At 51.7% G+C, this 26,071-nt stretch overlaps 1 protein-coding gene and 1 long non-coding RNA gene across 2 annotated transcripts in view; both read right to left on the reverse strand.

Annotated features, from left to right (window-relative positions):
* Window positions 1-26,071, reverse strand: part of LOC118356074 — a gene marked incomplete at its 3' end in the record, with an annotated part of 52,798 nt that overhangs the window by 17,221 nt on the left and 9,506 nt on the right. The window lies entirely within an intron of this gene.
* On the reverse strand, window positions 7,421-9,996 carry LOC118356089. Its single transcript, XR_004819422.1, has 3 exons — window positions 9,832-9,996; window positions 8,301-8,421; window positions 7,421-7,527 (listed from the first exon to the last, which is right to left on the reverse strand). It is a non-coding gene; the product is annotated as an uncharacterized LOC118356089 (long non-coding RNA).

The raw sequence follows: 26,071 nt of genomic DNA on the forward strand, positions 1-26,071 counted from the left end.
TAAGATCAAAAACAAGACAAAGAGGGCGCCCGTGTGGCTCAGATGGTTAACCGTCTGCCTTCGGCTCGGGTCACAATCCCAGGGTCCTGGGATCGAGTCCTGCATCGGGCTTCCTGCTAGGCGGGGAGCCTGCTTCTCTCTCTGCCTCTGCCTCTCTCTCTCTCTCATGAATAAATATAAAACATACTATATAAAAGACAAAAAAACAAGACAAAGATGCCCACTCTCATCACTTTCATTCAACACAGTATTGAAAGACCTAGCCAAAGCATTCAGACAAAAAGAAAAGATGAAATCCAAATAGGAAAACTGTCACTGTTTGCAAATGACATACTATATATAGAATTCCATAGAGATTCCAACAAAACTGTTAGAATCAACAAATTCAGTAAAGCTGCAGGATACAAAGGCAATATACAGAGACCTGTTGCATTTCTTTTTTTAAAGACTTTATTTGACAGAGAGAGACAGGACAAGCAGGGTGAGCAGCAGAGGGAGAGGGAGATGCAGACTCCCCACTGAGCAGGAAGTCCGCTGCGGGTCTCGATGACAGCACCCCGGGATGGTGACCTGAGCCACAGACAGATGCTTAACCGACTGAGCCACACAGGTGTCCCAACTTGTTGCATTTCTGTGTACTGATGACAAACCTTCCCAAAGAGAAAAGAAGAAAGCAATGCCATTTACAATTGCATCAAGAAAAAAAAACCTAGGAGAAAAGTAACCAAGAATGAGAAAGACCTGGTACACTGAACACATGTTGGAAAAGGAAGGAAAAACACATGCATGTTGAGGGGGCATGTATGCGTCAAAGAAACAGAGGACGACACAAATAAACGGAAGCGTACGTCCTGCTCATTAACCGGAAGAGTTAATCATGTTCACATGTCCACAGCAACAAAAGCAATCTACAGATGTGATGAAATCCCTATCTGAATTCCAGTGCCATTATTCAAAGAAATAGAAGACAGTCCTAAAATTCATATGGAATCACAGAAGACACCAAATACCCAGAGCAACCTGGAGAAAGAAGAGAGCAGGAGTCACCACACGCCCGGATTTCAAGCTAGATTACAAAGCTGTGCTCATCAAAACTGTATGGTGCTGACATAGAAACAGACACACAGGTCAATGGAACTGAATAGAAAGCTCAGGAAATGATAATCATAGCACTTTGGGCAAAGTGTACTCATTAGAGTCAGTACATTAAAGGTATATTTAGACTTAGCTCTGATATAATTATTATTAACTCTGAACGGGAATTAATATTTATCTCCTGTTTCAACAGCTGATTCCAATAAATGCATTTCTTTAAACTTGTTTTATATAAACACATATTATTAAATAAGAGTGATTTAGAATCCACGTTTTTAAGAAATATTAAAATCACTTTAATAAACCTATCATGGAAAAGAAACATATCAATTATCACAACTGATAGCATCACAAAAGACAATCAGACACAATCTCTTATCGGATGGAAGAATATAACATTTTGAGTAGTTCTGCCCAAATGTTAAACCTGTTGAAAGCTATAAATCCGGCAAGTCATTTACAAAAACACACGAGAGAAATGTCCTAACAAATAGTATGAACATGTAATCAATAAAGTCCACACTGCATATATTCCAACAGGAAAAAATACTTTCCCAAAAAATAAACTGTAAAACAAAAAAAATGAAGGAGGAGGAGAAGGAAGAGGAAGAGGAGGAGGAGGAGAAGAAGAAACCTGAGAAACTAACCCACACATGTATGGCCTTAACTTACGACACAGGAGCAGAAAATATACAACGGGGAAAGGACTGCCTCTTCAGTGAACGGTCCTGGAAAACTGCACACTACATGCAGAAGAATGGAGCTGGATCGCTTTCTTACAGCACACACAAAAATTTTAAATGGATGAATGACTTGAATATAAGACCGGAATCCATAAACCTCCGAGAACAAAACACAGGTAGTGAGTTTCTCGACACTGGTTTTGGCAAAGAGTCTTTTAGATCGGACACCAAAGGCAAAGGCAAGAAATGCAAAAATAAACAAGGGGAACGACATCAAACTGAAATTTCTACATGGCAAAAGAAACCATCAAAACTTAAAAGGCAACCTACCCAATGAGAAAAAAAAAATCTGCAAATCATATGTGTGAGAAGAGGCTAATATCCAAAATATACAAAACACTCATACAAATCAAAACAGACAAAAAAAACCTGTATAAAAAACGGGGAGAATATGTGAATACTTTCCAAAGATGGCACCCAGGTGGCCAAAAGACACAGAAAAAGTTGTTCAACATCACTAATCGTCGTCAGGGAAACATAAGTCAAACCCATAATCCGCTATCTCCTCACACCTGTCGGGATGGCATTTGTCCCAGAGACACACACCAGGTGTGGTCAAGGGTGTGTAGACAAGGGGACCCTGTGCACTGTTGGTGGGAATGTACATTGGTGCAGCACCGGTGACAAAGAGTATGGAGGTTCCTGGAAAAATGAATACAACTACCACATGACCCAGTGATTGCTCTGGGTGGATTTATTTGGAGAACACAAAAACACTACCTCAAAAAGATAGATGCACTCCCATGTTCACTGCAGCATTCTTCACAGTAGCCAGACATAGAAACAGAGACCTTGGGAGCATTATGCTAAGTAACTCAACACAGAAAGACAAATACCAGATGTTCATGGACGTTCCACATGGAAAAAAAAATACTGAATGCACAGATACTGAGAACAGATTGCTGGTTGCCAGATCCAGGGATGGGGGAGGAATGGGGGAGGTGGTCAAAGGCACAATGTTTGGGCGCCTGGGTGGCTCAGTTGGTTAAGCGACTGCCTTCGGCTCAGGTCATGATCCTGGAGTCCCGGGATCGAGTCCCACATCGGGCTCCCTGCTCAGCAGAGAGTCTGCTTCTCCCTCTGACCCTCTTCCCTCCCGTGCTCTCATTCTCTCTCTCTCTCAAATAAATAAATAAAATCTTAAAAAAAAAAGGCAAAATGTTTGAGTGATAAAATGCATAAGTCTTGGAACATTCTGTGCAGCATGGAGACTAAAGCTAACCCTGCAGGATGGCGTACAGGTTCCCCCGCTATTTGAAAGTAGTTTCCTTCCTTCCTAGGAAGGAAACCTCTCACAGCAAGAATGGTGTAGACCAAAGGAGGAATTACCATTCATTTCTACAGAAAAAAATCGCGTGCTCAGACTCCAAAAACGACTTATCTTTGGCTTTTCCTAGGCCTCGGGACACGACTTCCTAACAGATCCCCAAAATAAATGGAGATGAAGCACAGCAGATGCTCACAGACACAATTCAAAGTGCTGGGGCCTGGACGTGGAGAGCGGTTCCCAGGAAAGACCTGGTTGAAGTGCACGCCACCTCTGCAGTGGCTCCCCGCAAAACAGATGATGAACACGATGCTCACTTTTCGACTTTTTTCATCAGAGCGATTCCTCCTGTTATTGAAGCCGGGTAATGACATAGATCTTTAAAAAAAAAAAAAAAAAAAACATGTGTACCGTGAACTTTTAAAAAGTGGGGGATATTGTACTTGAAAGTCGCTGAGGGAGTAGATGTTAAATGTTCTCCTGGACACGCACATCAGCAGATCCACCGTGAAAGGCACCTTCCTGAGCATGCGGAACACAGACGACCTCCTACCCCCAGAAACCTCCTCCTTCCCCTCGCTCAGGACAACCAGCCACAGCTGGGAGTTACCCCAATTCCCCCTTTCTCCCATTCCCAGTATCTAACACATCAGGAAATCCGGTGAGCTCCTTCTTAAACGTACCCAGAACAGGACTGACCACTCCTTCCAAGGCCACCTGTCCGGTCCATACTAAAGGCCATCTCTTGCCTGAGTTCCTGGAAAAGCTTCATCATGGACCTCCCCTGCCCATCCTCAACACTCTGTCATCTGTTCTCAACACTGTAGCCAGGATGGCCCAAGGAAACAGGGTCCCATGGGGTCACAGCACTGCAATGGCTTTCTGTCTCCCTCTGTCACCTCCCTGAGGTCATGTCCTAAGCTGTCTCCCGTGGCCACAGGGCCTTCCTGCTACTTCTGGACATACCTGGTACGCTCCTGCCCCGGGACTTTTGCACATGCTTTCCTTCCGTTTAGAATGCTCTTGATGTGATATCACTCACCTTCTTTAGATCTTGACTCAAGGATCACCTTCCTAGTGAAGTCCCACCTGGCTCTATGTGAATAGCAAGCACCACCCTTACCTCCCCTGCAGCACCCCAGCCCTGTCTCCTGCTCCGTATTTCCGTAGCAGTTATCACAGTCACCAGTCTGTCTCGGCAGGGCAGAAACGAAGGCCTACACTGACGCTTTCACCACTGACTCCCTCCGATTTCCTGGTCCAAAGCCCCGGGGGAAAAGGTGCCCCAGGAGTCTGGCACAGCCAGGATGCCAAGGACCAGGGGTCCATGGACTGCACCTTGAACACTATCAGGAAAATGAGCCACACGAGGAATCCACCTGCCCATGAGACCTGAAGCCAGACACCTTCCTCAATTACAGGTGAGCACTCACACTTTCTCTCCTTGCCTGAGGTGCTCATCTGAGAAAGCTGAGCAGAGACCCATCCCAGGATCCAACTCTCCCTCTGGCCAAGGTCCTGGGAAACAGACATCTCTCCTCCCTGCACCAACCACCTGGGATTGACGTCCGGAATACTCCTGCAGTCAGGCGGAGTGGTGCACCTGTCCCTCTTTCCTGCGATATCATCACAAACCAGGCTGTGCTGCACATTTTCCAGGAAGGAGCCTGCAGCGGCATCAACAGGCCGACCAGGCTCGGCCTCAGTCTCGCACATCAGGCCCCATGCAGAAGTAGAACTGCACGGATACTGGTGTCCTGTGTGGCCTTAGACCCTAATGGCAGGAGCTGAGATTTCAGTTCCAGATGAAAAGTGACCTCTTGCACACAGCACAGGAATATGGAGAGGATTTCTCAGGGGTGGGGCTCTGGAAGAACTGCTTCTGCTGGCTGAATTCACACACACCAGGCAGAGGACATCTGCTGTGCCTCCTCTGAGGAAGCAGGGGCACAATGGGCAAGAATCGATAATGCTGCCTGTGGGCTGCTTCCCACCAACCACCCTGCTCAGCCGAGGGCTCAAGCACCAAACAGGAAGCAACTCTCTCATCACATCTGCAGCAGGAGGGCTGGCCAGGGAGTACAGCCCAGTCCCTGTCCCTGTAGCAAGCTGGCCTGCCCATCATGAGCAATGGTCCACCACCACGGCATCACAACCTCCCAGCTATCTGATCCGACTACCCTGCCAGGCTCAGACCTGCTCACACAGTGAGTCATAAGACCCAGCGACGTCTTTCCACTGCAGCTCAATGCTTCTCACAGAGAAGCAAACTCCAGCCTCACAAATGTGCTCACCATTAGCTCTGGAATTCCCTGGGTGGCGTCTACACTGGCCCACACAGGTGTCCCATCCAGACCACTCCACAAGTACCCTAGGGTTTCAAGCCACTTTCAAACTGCCCTTAGAAAGGCAGGAACTAGCTCGATTAGGCACACCAGCCAAGTGACTCGATGTGCTGGAAACTCGGACAACATCCTCGCTGAACACCAAGGCTTCCAAGTCCGAGCTTCAAACCTTCGCTCGCTGGGCATTGAGCACCATGTCAGCATCAACACTGGTCTTGCAATTCACTTGTCTCCCATTCCTTAAAATCAGAAACCAAGCTCCAGTCACTACTCCATTTTCCCTCCAGAAAAATAAGGCAAATGACAGAATAAAACACTACGCGTGCACAGCACACTTCTAATCGAAATATAATTCCTTGGTCTTTCTCATACGGGCAGCCCTACATTACCCATACTAATGAGAGAGGCCACGAGTTCAATCATTATATATATATATATATTTGACCTTGTGTTTTTCCTTACGATATTTGTATCTCAAAGTCAATGTCTATATTGTTTTCTTAAAATAATAATAATAATAATAATAATGACATGGTCACATAAGGGTCTGGATCTCCATAGCCACACAACATGGCTCTGGTCCAGATAAGGATGAAGACACTACCTCAGCCCACGAAGCGAAGCCCTTTCCCTCAGGGATCCCGACATGCCTCACGGTATGATGAGTTCCTTTGCTACATGGAGTTGTCTGAGTACAAAGGATGCAGGCACCCTCCAGGATTCCTTCCATTTTCTTCATAAATTCCCCAGCTCAAGTCACAAGTGACTCACCGGGTCAAGCTTCCAGAGCCTAGGATGGGCCACCAGGTAAGCAGCCCCCTCAGGGAAGGCTAACAGGGGGCTCGATTTCCGTTGGGAGCACGATGCACCACTCCCTGAGCTCCTAAAGAACCTACACTCCTCCATGTGCCCCTCTCACAAAGGACAGGGCACCCTGTTACAGCTCTGAGGCTGTGTTTTACTTTAAAACATGATTTCTAGTATCGGAATGTGGTTCATGGAAGAGGAAAACATGAACACCCACCAAGGATTCTGATCATATTTCGGAAGATTATTTTCCCACTGTTTAATTAAATCGGGATATAAAAACACACAGATAGCCCCTTCCACTAGCAGGTATGATTCACTTTGGTGATGGAAAGAAGAGCAGGAAATAAAAGAGTAACAGATGTTCAGATGACCCGTCATTTCCATAATCAAAATTTTGAAACCTCACACACACTCAAAGAAAGAAACTCAAACAAACGTCTTGGCCTGGCACCTCTGAGACGTCTGAACTGGAGTGACAGGGACAGACGATGACGTCGTGTATGTTGGGTGAGGCTGGTGGCACAGAAGAAGGTGCTCGGCCAGCTCTCCACCTGGGCCTCACCTGTCCTCGGCCAGGAACCTCCTCACGGCCCTCCACCTGTCACCACTCTCACCCGGGAGACCCAAAGCCACCCCTGGAGCCCGCCCTGCCCACACCCTCCTGCTCAATGCACTCAGCTCTCTTCTGAGACCCCTGTCAGCTTTACCCAGACCTGGAACTCCCCCATCCACTGCAGAGCTCCAGGACTCCCCCTCTTCTTCCAAAATGACACTGGCCCAAGGCTTTCATGAGAAAGGTGGAAGGCTACCTAATGAATGGTTCACTACTTTCCCCTTCTGTCGTATTTCTCTCCAATTACCTTCCTACCTGGGCAAACTGTAAGGAACGTATCAATGGAACATGGACATGCTCTGAGACCTGCTTCTTTCATTGCAGCCTTCTGAGGACTCCTTGTACAATAAAACACCATATCCTATGACGGGGGGGTTTAAAACTATTATTCACAGAATAATACAGCCCAAATCACCTCATTTTTAATTGCTCTTCATTAGGCAGAACAGTTTCTGTGGAAAAAGCCTTTCCATAGATATTAGATGCCAGCAATTTCATAAGGAGTCAATGGAAGCTCTGTGGGATAACCTGACTCACCTAGGGTTGGGCAAGCAGTTCCAGAACTCAACCCAGTGCTCCTGACGCCAAGCTCCTTGATGCCACCAGCATCCAGAATTCTCAAAGACTCTCCTTCTGACTCCACCACCAAAAAAGCTACAGAGAAAATCGGCATGTCAAAATATCTAGATGACACATTTAGAAAAACTAGAAAGTCAAGCTCAACTTTTTTTTTTTTTAAGATTTTATTTATTTATTTGACAGAGAGAGACACAGTGAGAGAGGAAACACAAGCAGGGGGAGTGGGAGAGGGAGAAGCAGGTCCCCCGCGGAGCAGGGAGCCCGATGCGGGGCTCGATCCCAGGACCCCGGGATCATGACCTGAGCTGAAGGCAGACGCTTAATGACTGAGCCACCCAGGCGCCCCTCAAGCTCAACTTTTAAACAGTAAAAGGCTGCTTTGAATAATTTTGATTTTTCCCTCGACCCTAATTGTAACTCTTCTGATGAAAAGACTAATCAATTATGAAACATCACCTTTGACAAATGACAAGACATCATCCAAGTCTGTATCTGACGACAAAAAGCCAACTAACTCTAGATGCTGGCCACTCAACCATATCCTAGGCCCAAATGAATAAACGCTGTTAGATGAAGGAACAAATGATATGTTAAAAACACACAGTAAATTTCACCTTCCCTTTCTAATAAAGGTTACTTCTAGGAAACAGATGATCAGAATCTACTTTGTAAGCAATAAGTGAATAGAGAAAATGGGATCCCCTGCACCTGCAATCTTCTACCTGCAGGGAAATTAACTAACTCCTGCACCAAATGGAGAATGCTGACAGCTACTGAAGTTTTACTTCGTGGCTCAACTAGAGAAACGAGGAAAGCCCAGGAGGTTTGGGGTTCACGAGAGGTTTTACCTCCTGTCCTGACATGATGATGACACTGTGCCAAATGGACCTGCTGCTTTCTCTGAACGCTGACGTCCTGTGACAAGCTGCATCACTGACTCACATGCTGATGTTCAGAACTTCGGGTCTCCTGGAGCCAGAGCAGAGAAGTGCTGTCAGGTGGGGATGAGAAGGCACCTCCGACCTATGGCCTGCACACCTGCTTTGGTTTCTGGGAGAAGGGGAAACACATGCTTGTTTTTTAAGTAGTCATTATCTTCATTCTAGTGTAGACCAATGACTTTGACATTTTTGGAAAAGCGAAATTACTCTTCCAAATGAACACCTCAACTCATCTGTTCCTCATGCAACTTGAGTGGGGTCTGGTTTACTCCAGCCTCCAGGCCCCCACCTGGAAGACCCTCCTGCACCATCCTGTCAGCCCATTACCACCATCCCTGGGGGACATGGGGCACAATGCTGAAGTTGGGGGATGACTCTAGGGCTTGTTGCCACCGCACCTGTGCCTGGGGGAGCAGGAACACGGAGGGCCCTCCCAGACGATCATAAGGGGCCATTACCACCATCCCCCTGAGGACATGGGGCACAATGCTGAAGTTGGGGGACGGCTCTGGGGCTTGTTACCACCACACCTGTGCCTGGGCGAACAGGGGACACCCTGCTGAACTCGGGGTGCTGCTCAAGGTCCATTACCTGCACTGTGCCAGGGGACAGGGGGCACCCCACTGAAGTTGGGGACTGTGCGGTCCTTACGTGCACTCTTCCAGGGGAACGAGGCAAACCTGAAATGTCCGCAACCCATCCCCCAAAAACTCGGGTGAGCGGGGCCCTGGAGTTCACGGGGCTGGGGGATATGGCCAGTTGAAGGGCTTTCAAGGGAAAAAGAAAACTCATCTGAGTTCGTGGGATTAGCTCGCTCCCCGCCGCCTTCGAGAACCCCCAACTCCCATCCAGGGCGCACCCTGCCCCCGGGACCCCCACCCCAGCCCACAGCGTGCTCTCACCCAGCCGCGAACGCCACAGGTGAACTCTCTGGGAGCGGGCCGAGCTGCCCGACCTCTGCAACCCCGGGGCAGCTCCGGGTCCTCCCGCAGAGGTATCTCCACCCCCACGCGGTGACTGGTCGGGGAGGGTGGTGCCCCGAGCCCATTGGATGGCGCGCCTGCCTCTACCGGCCAACCCGCCCTCACGCCCGGGGCTCCCCGCGACCGCAGGTGGTCCAGGAGGCCCCTCCTCAAGCCAGCACCTGGCTTGGCGGTGCAGGCATGGGCGGGGGTTATGGGCAGGGTCCGCCCCAGGCACACACCCGGCCCATTCCGCGGACGCCTCTGGCTACAGACCACCCCCAGAGCCCTGCCCCTTCCCTTCCTGCACCAACCCTGCCTGCAGAGCTGTTCCTGGCCCCCCGCAAGGTCAGCCACACTCGGACCTTCCGAGGCTTTGGGCTTTAGGAAATGCAATGGCTTCACGCATTTCCAAGGCAGTTTTAAACCCAAAAAGTAATTCTCTAAGCTGGAAGAGCTTCACTTTCTGGTCTCACCCATGGAGTGGATAGTGCTTCTTGGACCTTCAAAGCATCCTTGTAGGATGAGCTCTTTTATGCTGGAATATATATATACATATGCTTGGTTCTGCAGGGAAGCTCCAGGATGAAGAACAGCCGCCCTTCTGTGCTGTTGGAGTCGTGAACCAGGAACATTTATTTTTCACTTAAAAAGAAAACGTATTGTTATTGTCGACACTAAATGAGCAAACCCTTTTAAACAGCTGAGAGAGAAAGGAAGAGAGTTTTATTCAAACCCACCGCAGGACAGCTGCCTGGGAGACACAATCTTCAGAAAGAAGGGAGTGCTCCGGGGAAGGAACATCTGGGGCAGGTTTATATATTTGTTCTGTGTTGTTTTACATACAGAGTTACACATCGTCATGAGGGAGAACGTTCCAGAAACTTATAGACTTCTTCCTACGTTTTCTGTTTGTGCAAGTCAGTATGACTTTAATCTTATGGGAGCCAGAGAGGTTCTTCCGTTTTTCTTATCCTCATGTTTGCAATGGCGTTTTTGGGTTATCTTTTTCTTCTCAAACCAGATGTACAATATGTGCTCGGGACAGAAATAGGACCCACGCTCTGAGGTTTTGCCCATTCGGAGCTTGGTAAAATGTTAAAGGATAGCTTCTCTGGGAGCCCCGGATCCGGGCCCACGGATGGTAAAAGATTAAAATTTCCATTATCATTAGAACTACTACTCAAGGGAGGAACTTGAGACAAAAGTACCTTTAACGATAGTACCAAGAAATCAAAATGATGCCTACAGAAGTTTACCTGTTCCATGGTCCACACAGGTAACAGAGGGGTTCAGAGACGCTGGGCTCCTCCCCTTCTCCTGCCCAAATCTCTGAAGCACACAGATAACCTAAAGTCAGAATTTTAGAACGACTAGACATCTTAGAGATGTCTGGCACCATTCCCTTAGACTACAGAAGAAAACAGAGTAGCTCATTTTCACAGCACTAATGGAAACATGAAGTGCTCCTAAAGCTTGGATACACTGTCTCAGTTCTTTCCTTGCTGATTTTGACTAATGTAAGTCCTAGTCATACCATATAAACACTACGATGGTTGGGAAGGAAATAATCGTAGCTAAGGGACTATTTCAGCTGTGTTTATAAGCACTGTCTCACTTTGTAGAAGAGGCTGAGCTGAGTGTTTTTAAATACTATTTCAGACCTGTCTTATGGTACACTCTGATCATACCAGAGCCTGAACCAATTAAAAAAAGATAGTTCTTTCACTAACTGTAATATTAGAAAAATATTATAATGTCTCTATTCCTAGAGATCTTGGAGTATCTCACTCAAAGATCCTTCAATTACGATGGGCAGAGGTTAAAAGGCCAACTGAATTCATTCCAGTTGGCCACACAACATAAAATTCCTGATCCTTGATATGTTCCAGATAGAGAAGACCAGAGATAAGAGGGAAATAGCAGGGCACCTGGGTGGCTCAGTTGGCTAAGCGACTGCCCTCGGCTCAGGTCATGATCCTAGAGTCCCAGGATCGAGTCCCAAATCAGGCTCCCTGCTCGGCGGGGAGTCTGCTTCTCCCTCTGACCCTCCCCCTCTCGCGCTCTCTCATTCTCTCTCTCAAATAAATAAAACCTTAAAAAAAAAAAAGAGGGAAATAGTACCCTGTATGGAATAACAAGGGATTTGGAGTCAGTTTGAAGATCCCACTTAGGTCTCTGACACTCAAATCCTCTGTGACTCGTATCGTTTCTGAGCCCCTGTCTAACCATCTAGAAAATGTGACTAATAATACCTACCTCATAGTTTAGAAGTTTAAGAGGGAGAATTCCACAAAGAGCCAGTGTGACGGCACTCAACGGCAGGTGCTCAGGAAGCCATAATTACTATTTGGATCTATTTCTTTTCCAGATAAATGAACACGTGTTGAAACCCTATTTCTAATAGATGACTCACAAGATGATTTTCAAACCTTAAGGAAGGTCAAGAAGCTGCTATTGTGTCATCTTTCACTCAGAAATCATGTTGTTGGACTGGTGAGGACAATACAATAGCACCGTCGTCACTAGGAGTGTGGAGCTTCCCATTTCCATATGGCCATGTTGTCCCCCTTAGCTCAGGGCCACCAGAAAGGGCAGCTTGGGTGGGAGACACCATCATCACTAGGAGTGTGGAGCTTCCCATTTCCACATGGCCATGTTGTCTCCCTTAGCTCAGGGCCGCCAGAAAGGGCAGCCGGGGGCGACCACATACCAAGGCTGCCAGGTGTGGCTGAGGCAGGCAGAACTCGGACTTAAGCCTCAACTCCTGTCTACCTTATTTATAGTGCTCTTCATGGATAGAATGCCATTGTCTGTGAGCTCTGATGTAGGAAAGATTGAGAATTTCCATTGTGATTCCCTCTCTGACCCTTAGGATATGTAGCAAAGTTACATTTAAGTTTTAAACATTGAGGGACTTCCTGGTTTTCTTTTCATTATGACTATGGCTCAATTCCCCTGTGGTCGAAGAATATAATCTAGTTAATTTCAGGCTTTTAAAATGTGTAGATTGATTCACGGCCCAACGTATCGTCTATTTGGGTAAATATTCTAGGACCACTTGAAAATAATGTATTCTGCACTTACTATGTAATGTTCCATATATGTCAAATAGGTCACATTTCTTACCAACGTTTTGTCTGTTTTTCTATCGGGTATTGCGAAAGGTATACTAAAATCTTCAAACAATGCTACTCTAGTCAACATTACTTTGGAGAATCTCCCAAGTGTTATAAGCCAAGAGAAACAAAAAGAATACCCATTGAGGAGATAATTGTGACTATTCACAGATAAGATGATGGTGTACATAGAAAATCCAAAGTAGTCTATAAATACACTATTAGAATTAAAAATGGAAAACTTGCAAATCTTAGAACCAAGGAAGCAAAACAGAAAGCAGCCAGGGGGAAGAGATTTCTTATGTACAGAGGGAGGAACATCAGAATAACGTCAGAATAACATCAGGGAACTGGCAAGCCAGAAAGGGCTGGAAAGACATGTTCACAGTACTAAATGAGAACATGCAGCCAAGGATACATAGCCAGGGAAATGTTGCAAAAGAAAACCAAACTTGGGGCATCACAATGCCTGACTTCAATCTATATTACAAATCTGTGACAGGATGGTATTGGCACAAAAACACATAGATCAATGGAACAGAATAGAGACCCCAGAAATGGACCCTCAACTCTACGGTCAACCAATCTTTGACAGATCAGGAATGAATGTCCAATGGAAAAAAGACAGTCTCTCCAATAAATGGTGCTGGGAAAACTGGACAGCCACATGCATAAGATTGAAACTCGACCATTCTCTTACATCATTCACAAAGATAAACTCAAAATGGATGAAAGACCTCAAAGTGAGACAGGAGTCCATCAAAATCCTAGAGGAGAACAGAGGCAGTAACCTCTTCGACATCAGCCACAGCAACTTCTTTCAAGACATGTCTATAAAGGCAAGGGAAACAGAAGCAAAAATGAACTTTTGGGACTTCATCAAGATAAAAAGCTTCAGCACAGCAAACGAAACAGTCAACAAAACTAAGAGGCGACCCATGGAATGGGAGAAGATATTTGCAAATGACATTACAGTTGAAGGGCTGGTATCTGAGATCTATCAAGAACTCAAACTCAACACCCCAACAACAACAACAAAATAATAATAATCCAATCAAGAAACGGGCAGAAGACATGAACAGACATTTCTCCAAAAAAGACATAAAAACGACTAACGTTTACCATCACTAGCCATCATGGAAATTCAAATCAAAACCACAATGAGATACCACCTCACACCAGTCAGAATGGCTAAAATTAACAAGTCAGGAAACGACAGATGTTGAGAGGATGTGGAGAAAGAGGAACCCTCTTACACTGTTGGTGGGAATGCAAGCAGGTACAGTCACTCTGGAAAACAGTATGGAGGTTCCTCAAAATGTTAAAAATAGAACTACCCTACTAACAAACAATTGCACTACTGGGTATTTCCCCAAAGATACAGACGTAGTGAAAAGAAGGGGCACCTGAACCCCAATGTTCACAGCAGCAATGTCTGCAATAGCCAAACTGTGGAAGGAGCCGAAATGCCCTTCAACAGATGAATGGATAAAGATGTGGTCCATATATACAAGGGAAGATCACTCAGCCATCAGAAAGGATACATACCTACAATTTGCACTGACGTGATTGAACTGGAGGGGATTATGCTAAGTGAAATAAGTCAAGCAGAGAAAGACAGCTATCATATGGTTTCACTCATATATGGAACATAAGGAATAGTGTGGAGGACCACAGCAGAAGGGAAGGAAAACTGAATGGGAAGAAATCAGAGAGGGAGACAAATCACGAGAGACTCTGGACTCCAGGAACCTAACTGAGAGTTACAGAAAGGAGGGGGGTGGGGAGATGGGGTATCTGGGGGTGATGGGTATTAAGGAGGGCACATGTTGTGATGAGCACTGGGTTATATGCAAATAATGAGTCATTGAACACTACATCAAAAACCAAAGATGTACTATATGTTGGCTAACTGAACCTAATTAAATAAGTAAATAAATAAATATGCTTTCTACATGAAAAACAAATAATAATGAGTACAGAATTTCAGACTTGCAAATGAAATGTTCTCAAGATATGTATCACAGCAGTGTAAATAGACTTCACACTACCGGACTTTATACTGAAAATGTTTAAAATGGCAAAATCAATGTTATGATTTTTACAATTTTTTCCTTTTTTATTGTTATGTTAATCACCATCTATTACATCATTTTTCCCTTCCTACTATCTTCTTTTTTCTTAACATATAATGTATTATTTGTTTCAGAGGTACAGGTCTGTGATTCAACAGTCTTACACGATTCACAGCGCTCACCATAGCACATACCCTCCCCAATGTCTATCACGCAGCCACCCCATCTCTCCCAACCCATCCCCACTCCAGCAACCCTCAGTTGGTTTCCTGAGATTAAGAATTCCTCATATCAGTGAGATCTTATGATAGATTTTTTACCATTTTTTAAAAGTACATTCTGTATGATTCCATTTTTATAAAGATTTTATTAATTTATTTTAGAGAGAGAGCGTGGCACGAGAGTGGTAGTAGACACAGGAGGTGGAAGAGAGAATCGTGAGCCCGCGCTGCCCTGAACACAGACCCTACGTGGGGCTCGATCCCACACCATGAGATCACATCCTGAGCCAAAATCAAGAGTCGGCGGCTTAACGGACTGAGCCACCATCCATCTCCTTGGGCATTAGTACTGGTGCATTGCCTGCTCTCTCCACCACCGCTGTGCTGAACACTCCTGAAAACACATCTGTGAAAAACCAGCCAGAGTTTCCGGGGGAGAGTCTGAGGCCAAGCACTGCCAGGTGATGGCTGCACCCGTGGCCTGGGATGGGTGCTGCTCACTGTTTTCCAGGCCTGGGGTGCCCAACACCCTTCTTTCCAGGGGACCTGCAGGGGACCCCAATGTCCTCAGGTACCTGAGGGCAACCCGGCCCAGGAATTCACTTTCTCTAGCAGAGGACAGATGGGACTTCTTTCTCTGGCCAGGAGTGTGAACCCTGATCCCAGGAAAGGAGAGCTCTCCTGGACTCCTTGCCCAGCCAGGCAGCTGTGGCCATGATGTTTGTGACGGAGCCAGAGCGGCTGGGACTTGGAGGGAATGAGTGCCTTAAACCAGCCTTGTGTGGGGCATGCGGGAGCAACAGCCCCTGCTTCTTGGGGAGCAGTGATGTGTGCAAAAGGGAGGAGGCTGGGGTGGAGCCTTCCAAGCCACACCACAGTCTCTCCCTTGGTTCTGAAACCAGCAGGAAGGGACCTCCAAGGGCAGAGACCAGACTCCAGGAGGATGCCTATCCAGGGAAAGGGGGCCCGCTGGAGGGCAGTGAAGCAGCCAGCCCCACCAACCCACATGCCATTTGCACAGGATCACCTCCCACATTTCCTCAAAACGTTGTCCGTCTTCGTGTGTGGACAGTGACTGGCCCACTCAGGGCTGGTGCACTTCCAGAGGAGGACTAGAGACTTTTCAGGGCTTGCTCATGGGTCAGAGGACCACCGCCAAAGAAGCAGAGGATATCCCTCTTCCTCCGGAGCTGGGGAAGGCAGCCACCATCCTGGGGCGGGACCGGGTCCAGGAGTGTGTTCTTTCTGAAGCCCCTGACTTCCGTGGGCATTGCTATGCCAGCGAAAGGCCCCCTCAGCCCCAGAGTCAGGAGCAGTGAGGAGCTGTGTCCAACCCTGGCCCAGGATCACGACCCGAAACCATCCTGTCTTTGGGAGGACAGGTCTCCTGCAGGAGCCAGGGAGGGGACTGGCCCCTCTCCCCTCCCCAGGTCCAGGACTCCCGGGACCTGCAAGAGCTCTTCATCTGAGGAGGAGTCATGGAGAGCAAGTGTGACTCGTCAGCCCAGCAAGTGAAAGAACCAAACCCCAATGCTCAGGTTCTAACACAAGCAGAATTTCAATGTACTGTTTGGGGGCAGCCTCCTCCCCTCTTAGGCCTACGGGGCCTTGTGGGACCCCAAGGAAAGTCTTTGTTCTCCTTCCCTCAGAGAGAGGAGCTGGCCCCGTGTGCCGGGGTCCCCACCGTGTCCCAGTGCTGAGGAAGAGCCACACGCAGGGGCCTGATGTCAGGAGTGTGGTCGGCCACTGCTCCTGGGCTCCCAGCCAGGGGCCTGGTGGCTGCATCAAAGAGCTGAATTGCTTTTGGGGGAAGGAGTGCTCATTGCCCACACCACTCACCATCCCCCTCTGCACTCTGTAATCCAGGCTCTCTGCCCAGCTTACGTCAATCACCAGCACTCCACATGTTCCGGCCATGGGAGGGATCATTCAGCATCACCCCATTGCACAGAGGAGGAGAGCGAGGCCCAGCGAGGGGAGGTAAATGGCTCCAGTCCCAGAGCTGGTCAGCAGAGAACCTGGAAAGCCAGGCCTCCAGAGCCCCTGCTAGACCAGCCAGAGACTCCCTGAGTTGAAAGTGAGCCCTCGCCTGCCTGACCAGACACGCACTGGCCCCTGACCTTCATGATGGCCTGTTCTTGACCTTGAAGGTGAGCTGGCCGACTAGGAGGGGGAGTTCAGCTGGTGGGACAGGCTTTAGCTACAGGACGGAGTGACACATCTGAGCTAGCAGGAGCCACACTCTGGTCTCCCTCCCGGAGCCTGACCCGGAGCTAGAATCTGAGTGCCCTAGGGGCCAGCACACAACAGGGTCTGCACTGACCAGGGATCCATGGCCCCCAGGGAGAGTCCACTCTGCCCTCTCCCCGCTTCTGCCTGGCCTGACCGCTCCTCACTGAGGGGCTGCAGGACCCGGAACCAGGCCCCATAGGGATGGCTCGGTTCCAGCTTGTAATGATTTCGCAGCCCGTGGAGCCCCTGGAGCCGGAGGGAGGACTGGCTGTGGACCAGGACTGGGCTGGGGAGGATGCAGGGCCTTGTGGAGAGTGAAGGATGGGGCAGGGGCCGAGTCCTGGGGCCACTGCTCATGTCTAAAAAGGGCTGAAATCCCTGAATGCCCATGGGGTCCCTCATTGCAGTAACGACCCCCTTCACACTCGGGCATCCTGCTGGCAGGCCCCTCCTCCCCGGCCTCCTTCCCGCCCCTCTGACTCCAGCCGGGGCTGCTGCCAGGGACAGGCTGGACCTCTGTCCTGGCTCCTGCCAGGAAGACAAGGCAGAAGGAGGAGAGGAGAAGGGGAAGGGGCAGACTGATCTTCTCCCTGTCCTGAGTCGGCCTCCACTGGTGCCTCCAGGTCCTCTGGCCCAGCCCCGCACTTAGCTGGACCCTGAGAGGGAGTCTGCATTCCAGGGCAGCTGGGTGGGAGGGGTATTCAATGACCTGTGCATCCCCAGATGTCCTACCCACCTGGCATTGCACCCTAAGGCCTGCCGCCCAGGGTGGGCGTGGTTGCGGGGCCCAGTGGACTTTGGGGCCACAGAGTAGTCGGCTGTGGTGAGGGAATGTGGGGGACCGGTCAGGTGCAGAGCCATGGGTCTCATGTACATCCGCTGCAGGGCTGGTTCACCGTACAGGTGCTGCATGCAGGTCTCCTTTGCACACCTGGCCATGACACACCTGGCTGGCCCTCTGGGTGGGGAGGTCTGGGTGCCTGGTGCACCTGTCCCCCACCTACCCCTGGAGGAGCGGCCACGTTCAAGCATTTCCATGTCCAACCCTCAGGGACAGTTGGGAACCTGGGTCAAGAGAGGCAGGCACTGGCCCAAGACAAATGAGGGGTGCAGAGCCCAAGGAGCAGGGCTGCTCTCCAGTCCTAGGCCAGCCCCAACCCTCCCATGAGGGTCGCTTTGGGGGTGAGAGCCCCTCAGATCCTCGGGGAGAGCTACCCACCACGTTCCATGTGGGGACATGACCTTGGCATCCCCAGGCATGTAGAGGCATGCGCACCTGCAAACCCAACCACACGCACCACTCTGACTGCCCAGCTGGGGGTCAGAAGGGAAGGACACCCTGGGAGCGAGGTGGGGGACAAGGGGGAAAGAAGAAAGAGGTTGGAGACAGCTGGGCCATGGGGCAGGGCATCAGGACTCCCGGCAAGGACCCAGATCCAGAGCATGGGGAGGGGAGACAGGCCAGGCTGATGGTCAGGGGTCCCCAAGGGACCCAGGGGGTTGCCAGGGCACTGGGAAAAGACAGGGTCTGGGTTCCGGTGTCCACCACCACCCTGGGCACTTGGGAGTAGGAAGAGATACCCACCCCCAAGTCCAGAGGGCTACAGCCCAAAAGACCTCAGCTTACTCTGCTGTCACTTGGGCTGCAGAGATGCAGTGTCCCAAGGGTCCCACAGGCTTGTAGAAGAGCCTGTTGGCCTGGGATCTCCATCCCCGACCCCCTGTGATCCCAGTCTGGGGAAAATGTTTTCTACCCCCTCGAGGTCCTTCTCAGCACAGGACAGACTCGGGGCTTGGGGGGCTGAGGACCTGGCTACGCAGAACGGGGCAGAGCACAGGGCCACCAGTCTGGAGACCAAGGTCAGGGCCCTCCTTGTTGCAGCCTCAGGGTCCCCATGTGGAAGAGGATCCAGAATCACTGCTCTGGTCAGGGTGAGGAGGCCTTAGGAAGGAATGGAGCACCAGGACCAGAGAGGGAAACAGCGACAAGGGAGGCTTCTGAGGTTTCTCACATCGCCCATGGAACCCACAGATCCTGCTCCTGGGAGAGACACAGACACAGACAGAGAAGGAGACAGAGAATGAACACAGGACAGAGGGAACCAGGAGAAGTCACAGACTTTCCTCCACCAGCTTGGAAATGACATCCCGGCATTTTGTGCCATTCTATTCCGGAGAGCGCCGTCACACAGGCCATCCACCCTGGAGGGGAGGGGATTCCACAGGGATGTGTGACCAGGATTCAGGGGTATTAGGGGCCACTGTGGGGACTGCCCAGCACATGGACACAGACGAGGCCCTGGGACCTGAGCCTAACCCTAATGGGAGCCCCTGGAAGTCTGTGTCACCAGGGGACAAGGTCAGAATCAGTTCATCACTACCTTCCCACGGGGGCTGGGACACAGGCAGGAGGGGGGTGGCTTTGCCTGGACCCCAGAGCAGACCCAAGCCCCTCTGAGCTGTGTTCCATGCCAAGCCGAGCCCCTGGCTCATCCTTGCATTGCCAAGTATGCCCCAGCCTCCTGTGATAGCAGGTACGGAACATGTGTAGAGGTCCTACCCCTGATGGCGTCCCTAGAAGTAGAAGCCAGAATACTCCGATGTGCAGATGGGGAGCCTGGGGAGGCCCTGAGAGGCACGGGGTCTGTCCAGGGTCATAGCCCTGGGCATGCGCAGGAGTCTGGCCTGAACCCAGCTCTGTGTCCTCACAGCAGGGACACCGGCTGCACCCAGGCCTCCCGGGGGCTGTGGGGGTGTCACTGTATGGATGGGGCATGGGGGGAGGGTGAGCATTGAGCAGCGGGGGAGGGGGGACCTTGGGGGGCTCTTGTGTGAGGAGGAAGTTGGGTAAGGGGAACCCAGGCATTGGTGACCTCACTTCCCTGACAACAGAGCCCAACAGAATTTGGAACCCCGGTAACCAGGCACCCACATTCCACAGACAGCCCCCTGCCCAGCTCATTTCATTGGAGATCATTAAGGCAAGATGTTCACATGTTGCCTGCCGAGGTCTGCAGGCTGCAGGCGGAAGAAAGCGCGCCCTATGGATGCTGTCCCCCGCTGGGGATTTCATGTCAGGGCTCCCCACCGCCTCTGGCCATTTGGCCGGAAGGACAGAAAGGTGACACCAAGAGGCCCAGAGCCAGCCACCCAGCCCCACTCACTCTGATGACCTGTGTAGCCCCAGGTGCCCTCCCTGTGTGTCTGTGTGTGTGTGTGCGCGTGTGTGTGAGTGTGTGCATATGTGTGTGAGTGTGTGTGTAAAGAGGGGTCATGGGGTGGGGCCACCCCGAGCAGGAGCAGGCTGTTGAGGGGTAAGATACCCAGTGGGCAGGTCATGTTCAAGGTCAAGGCTGGCTGTGTGGGATGGGGTGTGTGGGCACTGCCCCTTCTGCCCAAGGTTTATCCCGATAGCCCTGCAGGGATGGGTCACTGCATCCCGGGTGCAGGGCTGTGCGCGCACAGGTGTGTGTCTGATCTGGGAGCAGCAGGGGGACTGGGCAGGAGGACAGTGCTAATGGCCGGGCAGGGCTGTGATGCCTTGGGGCCGGCTACCGGTCCCTGTCTTTGCAGGAGGCCACGGAGGACATGGAGAAGCAGCTGGCGGACGTGCCCTCCTCCCTGACAGAGGGGTTGACCCCACAGGCATCCCGAAAAACAGGTGCTGGGGATTGCCGCGCAAGACCTCCGACACCACGCGGACCACCGTCCCAGGTGGTTGTCCACCAGACAGTGGTCCAGGAGCCGGAGCCCATGGAGGCCGAGGCCGAGGGTGAGAAGGCTGGGGCTGGGTGTTTGTGGTGTGTGGGGACGGGTCGGTGCGGCCCCACAGGGAGGAGCCCCCAGAGGCTGGTGTGGGGCCAGGAGCAACGACTGGGCACAGAGCACCCAGCGGGTGGACTGCAGCTGGGGACACGTCCCCGTGAGGGTTCCTTCCCGGCTGTGGCTTCTCTGGGAGACCCTGGGCTGGGCTCTGTCTCTGCAAAGGCCCACGGAGAGCAGGCACGGGGGTAAGCTTTTCTCCTCTCACAGCTGCTCCATCACCTGAGGAGCTAGAGCTGGATCTGGAGGGAGGGCTGGTGCCTGCAGTGACTTCAGGAGGAGACCAGGAGCCGGCAGGTGACCCGGCACCTGCCCACGGAGAGCCTGGCGCTGTCCAGGAAGAACTGGCACCTGCTCCTGCGCCAGCCCCTGCCCCTGCCCCTGCTACAGTTCCTGCCACTCCCCCTTCCCCCATCCCAGCCCCTGCCCCTGCCTCGGACCCAGATCCTGACCCTGCTCCCACCCCTTCCCTTACCCCTGCCTCTGCCCCTGCCCCAGCCCCGGCCCTGCCTGTGCTCTTGTTCCTGCCCCTGCCCCTGTTCCTGCTCCTGCCCCTGCCAGAGCCACTGTCCCTGACCCAGATCCTACCCTTGCTCCTGCCCCTGTCCGTACTCCTGCCAGAGCCACTGCCCCTTCCCCTGCCCCTGCCAGTGGTCCTGTTCCTCCCCCTGACCCAGATCCTGTCCCTGCTCCTGCCCTGGATCCTGCACCTACCACTACTGCTGACCCTGTCCCTCCCCTTGCCCCTTGCCCCTGCCCCTGTCCCTGCCCCTATCCTGAGCCCTGCCCCTACTCCTGCTCCTGCAGGGCTCCCACAGGCAGATCCAGAGCCCACAGCCCTGCAGGGAGAGCTCCTTGTACAATCACCCTTAGTTCCATCCCCGGAACCCGAGACCCCGCCCGATTGTTTCATCCCCTCCCCCTGTGTTCTTTCTCTCTGGTACATATTAACTGTTATTTTATCCTTCCATGTCCTATATACTGTTTATTATTTGTTTTAAATAAAATTACTTGTTTTCAATTGAACACGTCATGAGCATTAAGTACATGCCCAACGCTGTGCCACCACACCCCAGAACATTGCCGCAGAATATCTCATTCCCCAAAGGAGTCCCCGAACCAGAAGCCCTCCCTGCCCCTTTTTCCCAAGCCCAGACCCCGGCGACACCTAAGCTGCTTTCTCTCTCTGTTCCTTTACCTATTTCTGATGTTTCTGTAAGTGGAATCACACAATAGGGGCCTTTGTGTCTGCCCCCCTATTTTCAAAGGGGACTCATTTTCTTCTGTGTTTGTCATAAAATTTCCCTTATTTGATATTGAAATCCCCGACGGATGACACATCAGATGGAATCATAGAGGCCACTTTAGGAATTATGGGCACAATCTCGGGGCCGAGACCCCTGGTCCTGCTGGGACACCACAGCCTGACCCCAGACAGGACAGGGCTGGTTCCTCCTGTGACCCACACAGAAACCAGGGAAATGCAGAAAGCTGGAAGACACACCACAAAGGGCAAAAGCATTGCTCACAACCCAAGGCCAAAGAAAGGGTTCACCTGACTCTGGTCCAAACCACGCTCCAAGTCACTGGGTTCCACAGGGACGGAGACCAAACACATGCAAGTCCAAGGCGGAAGGATAGGCACGCAGGGAATATGGGTCAGAGATGCGGAAGCTCCTGGGGAAGGGCTCCGGCAAAGGAAACCCTAGGGAGGCAGCGCTGGTCACCGTCAGACTGGCAGGTGTCTGGTCTGGGGGCCAGCAGCCCTGGGGAGAACGTGAGGAAGTAGAGGTCCCCTGGAGAGAAGGGTGACAGGCACCCCTGTCTGGGAGAACAGTGAGCAGCACCCATCCCAGGCCACAGGTGCACCCATCCTCAGCCTCGGACTCAGCCCCGGAAACTCTGGCTCGGTTTTTCACACACGTATTGTCAGGAGTGTTCATCACAGCGGTGCTGGAGAGAGCAGGGAATGGAACAGCACTAATGCCCAAGGAGATGGATGGGATCCACAGTCCCAGTTCTCATGATAGAATGCCCTGCAGCTACTGTCCCGGTGTCATCCGGGGCACAGGATCCGGGAAGCCCCTCCTGAGACCCACCCCTCCTGCCACCCTGCCCCTGGGAACATTGGGAATTGTTTGAGGAGGGGGAGAGGATCCAGGATGACAGCGGGTCCAAGGAGAAGGAAGGTCAGCACTGGGAGGACAGATGGACGTGCCCTGAGCCACCATCCAGGGCCCAGGCTGTGATGCCCTCGGACTTCACCCCAACTAAGGACTCCTGATTTATGGACCCAGCTTCTGTGGTTTTACTCCCTCCCTCATTCATTCTCTCCCTCATTCATTCCCCACCTCCAACCCTCCCCTCCCTCCCCCTCCCTCCCTCCCTCCTTCCTCCCTCATTCAGCAGAGGATCTGGGGTCCCTGCTGTGTACTGAGCACTGGGGCTTCATCAGTGAGCACCCCCCAACCCACATGGTCACGTCCACTGTGGGAGGTGACGGGGGCAGTCCTCAGGGCTAGCACTGGTGATGAGCACCAGGAATCTGCTCCTGAAAACACAGGCCAGTTGCACAAAGAATGGAGAGACCCATGCTTAGCACTTCCTCTAGAAAAATCTAGTCCTGAAAAGTGATGAAAAGTAAGTATATCCTAGACTCCATGCGATGTGAGTTCTAATGGCAGGTACCTACTGATTCCTAGAACCAACAAAGAGTAAATCATCCAGTGTCGACTGGGGTGTTGTGACCCAACTTTTCTGACCAAATGACACGTTTCAGCCAACATCTCCAGGGCCTCTGAGTTTTCCCAAGGGTCTCTGCGATTCTCTGATCCTTTCATCAACCTCCTTGGGAAGCTCTGTCCTGTCGTCTTCCTTGTCTCCTGCCTCTTCTGGGACCCTTCCGTGGCCTCCCAACCAGGGCCACCCCCACCAGGACTCCCTGTGCCCCCTGGCCTGACGCCCACATCCCATGCTGGGTCCCGTGAGCCTGGTGCTTTTTGCAAGGACTGTGTGCTCCCTCTGGGGTCACTTGCCATCTCCCTTGCAGTGGCCTGCATCTTCCTGTGCTGGGTCTCCTCTGAGCAGTCTGTGAGGCCGGACTCTACCCATGTCACGGGCACGGAAGTGAGAGTCCAGAAGGTCCAGACGACCTGCTCCCAGTCCCAGCGTGTGGAGCCTGGGTCAAGGATGGTCCATGAGCAGAGGAAGACTTGGGCCCAGGGAGACTGAGGGAGGATGTGGCACAGTGAGCCTGCAGGAGGAGAGTGAGCACTGTGGGGACTTGGCGCTCAGGCCTGCTGGGAGACCACATCTCACCCACACCAGCTCTGTCCCCAGGGCTGGAGGGTGTCAGGGTATCCACCCTCTGAGGCTGTAGGCTGACAGTGACTGGCAGGAGAGGAGGTGCACCTGATGCAGGAGAGAACCCTCAGGCAGAGAGGACGGGGCAGGTGCTCCCCCAGCAGCTGGAGGATCTCGGGGTAGCCACCCTCCCAGCTTGCAGGATGGCAGTGGCCGACAGGGGAGGAGGCACCTGGTGCAGGAGAGAGCCCTCAGGCAGAGAGGAGGGGGCAGGCTCTCCCCCAGCAGCAGGTGCACTGGGGCAGGCTGAGGGGGCCTCCGTGGACAGCAGTGCCTGCAGCTGGGGTCTCCACACAGACCCCCTCCTCAGGCTCAGCACAAGCTTGTCTGGATGGCCTTTGTCCCCCAAATACAAAGTCTGGCCCAGGACCCACCTCAAGCCCCGACACCCAGTCCTTTGACCTCAGCTCAAGTGACAAGAAATGTCCAATAGTTTAGGTGGGGTTGGGTGCACAGGGACATTTCCTTTTCTGGCCCATGCTGTAACATTGCTGGCATTTTAAAGATCTCAGGGCTTTGATTCAAAAACGGTAGGATGCCGGGGACCCGAGTCGGCTTTCTTGAGACCTGCCTCTGGGCCTTGCACCTCTCCCATCCCACCAGTTCTGCTCAGAATCCCTCCAGGTCACAGACCCACAGTCTTGGCTCCTCAGATGGCCCGGACGATGCACCTTCAAAACGCGATCCCGGTGGGGCAGCAGGACACACTGTGGATTCCAGCAAATACACCTCCCAGAAACTGAGGGTGCTGCTGGACGAGCTGTCTGAAAACAGCCATGTCAGGGTTCCAGGAAGATACCAGAGGCACAGGAGTAACTGAGGAGCATCTGAAGGTCAGGTAGGGGCAGTCAGAGCTTCCACAACCTTCTTCCCTAAAGCTCCTCATTCCTCGGCCTTTCTTCCAGTGATTCTGCTTGGTTTCTATTTGCCCCAACTGTTATCCATTGCCTTAGGCAGCAGAGACTCACGTATGCCTTTAAATGTTTTGGACATTGAATGTCCTCCAGTAGCCACTTCACTACTGGGAAAGTTGGTAGCAAGCAAGAAGTCCCAGAGGACTCCAAGGGTCTGGACTTGGTGTTTCCTTCTCCTGAGATGGGGACACCTGCGGGAGGTGCAGGTGGTCAGCTGGGGGAGGGGGGCAGGCACCTGACGTGGACAGATGGGGTATAGGTGAGGCCCGAGGCCCCCGAGGTATGTGCCTGGCATCCGGACTGAACAGGTCTTCAAAGCTGCAGACTGGCTGGGATCATCTTCAGGCTGAGGAGGAAGGTGAGGGGAGCAGAGGGGACTGAGGAGGTTCGGCTCAGACAGGAGAGGGCTGAGCCACACTTTTGGGGGAAAAGCGGGGTCAGGTTCAGGCTCACAGGGACAGACCTTGAGGCCATTATGCCATGTGAAATAAGCCAGTCCCTAAAGGACCGACACCGAAGGACCCCACTTGGGAGGGATGGAGAGCACTCCCATCACAGAGGTGGAAGGAGCTGCTGGGTGCCGGGGCTGGGGAAGGGGAATGGGGGGTTAGGGTCTCGTGGGTAGAGGTTCAGTTGGGGATGATGAAAACATTGTGGCAATGGACCGGAAGTAGCCGGTGCAGAACAGGGAATATACTTATTGCCACTGAAACGCGCTTTATGGTATCAACTGTATGTCCATTATACCACAATACAAAAGAAGTGAGTCAGGACGTCGGGGCCGTCACAAATCCCTGGAGGGCCCAGGAGCCGGGAGCCTGTATCTTAGTTCTCGCTCTCATGCTCTGCCCCTTGTTGGGTGACTGAGCTCAGTAAGTGCTTGCTAAGACACAGTGCAGGCAGCTGGTCCAGAGAAAGTGCACAAGTGCAAACCCACTGGTGGGCACTGAGGAATCCCAAGGGGACACGC

This window comes from Zalophus californianus, chromosome 11 (genome assembly GCF_009762305.2).
Source record: "Zalophus californianus isolate mZalCal1 chromosome 11, mZalCal1.pri.v2, whole genome shotgun sequence".
NCBI classification, from domain to species: domain Eukaryota; kingdom Metazoa; phylum Chordata; class Mammalia; order Carnivora; family Otariidae; genus Zalophus; species Zalophus californianus.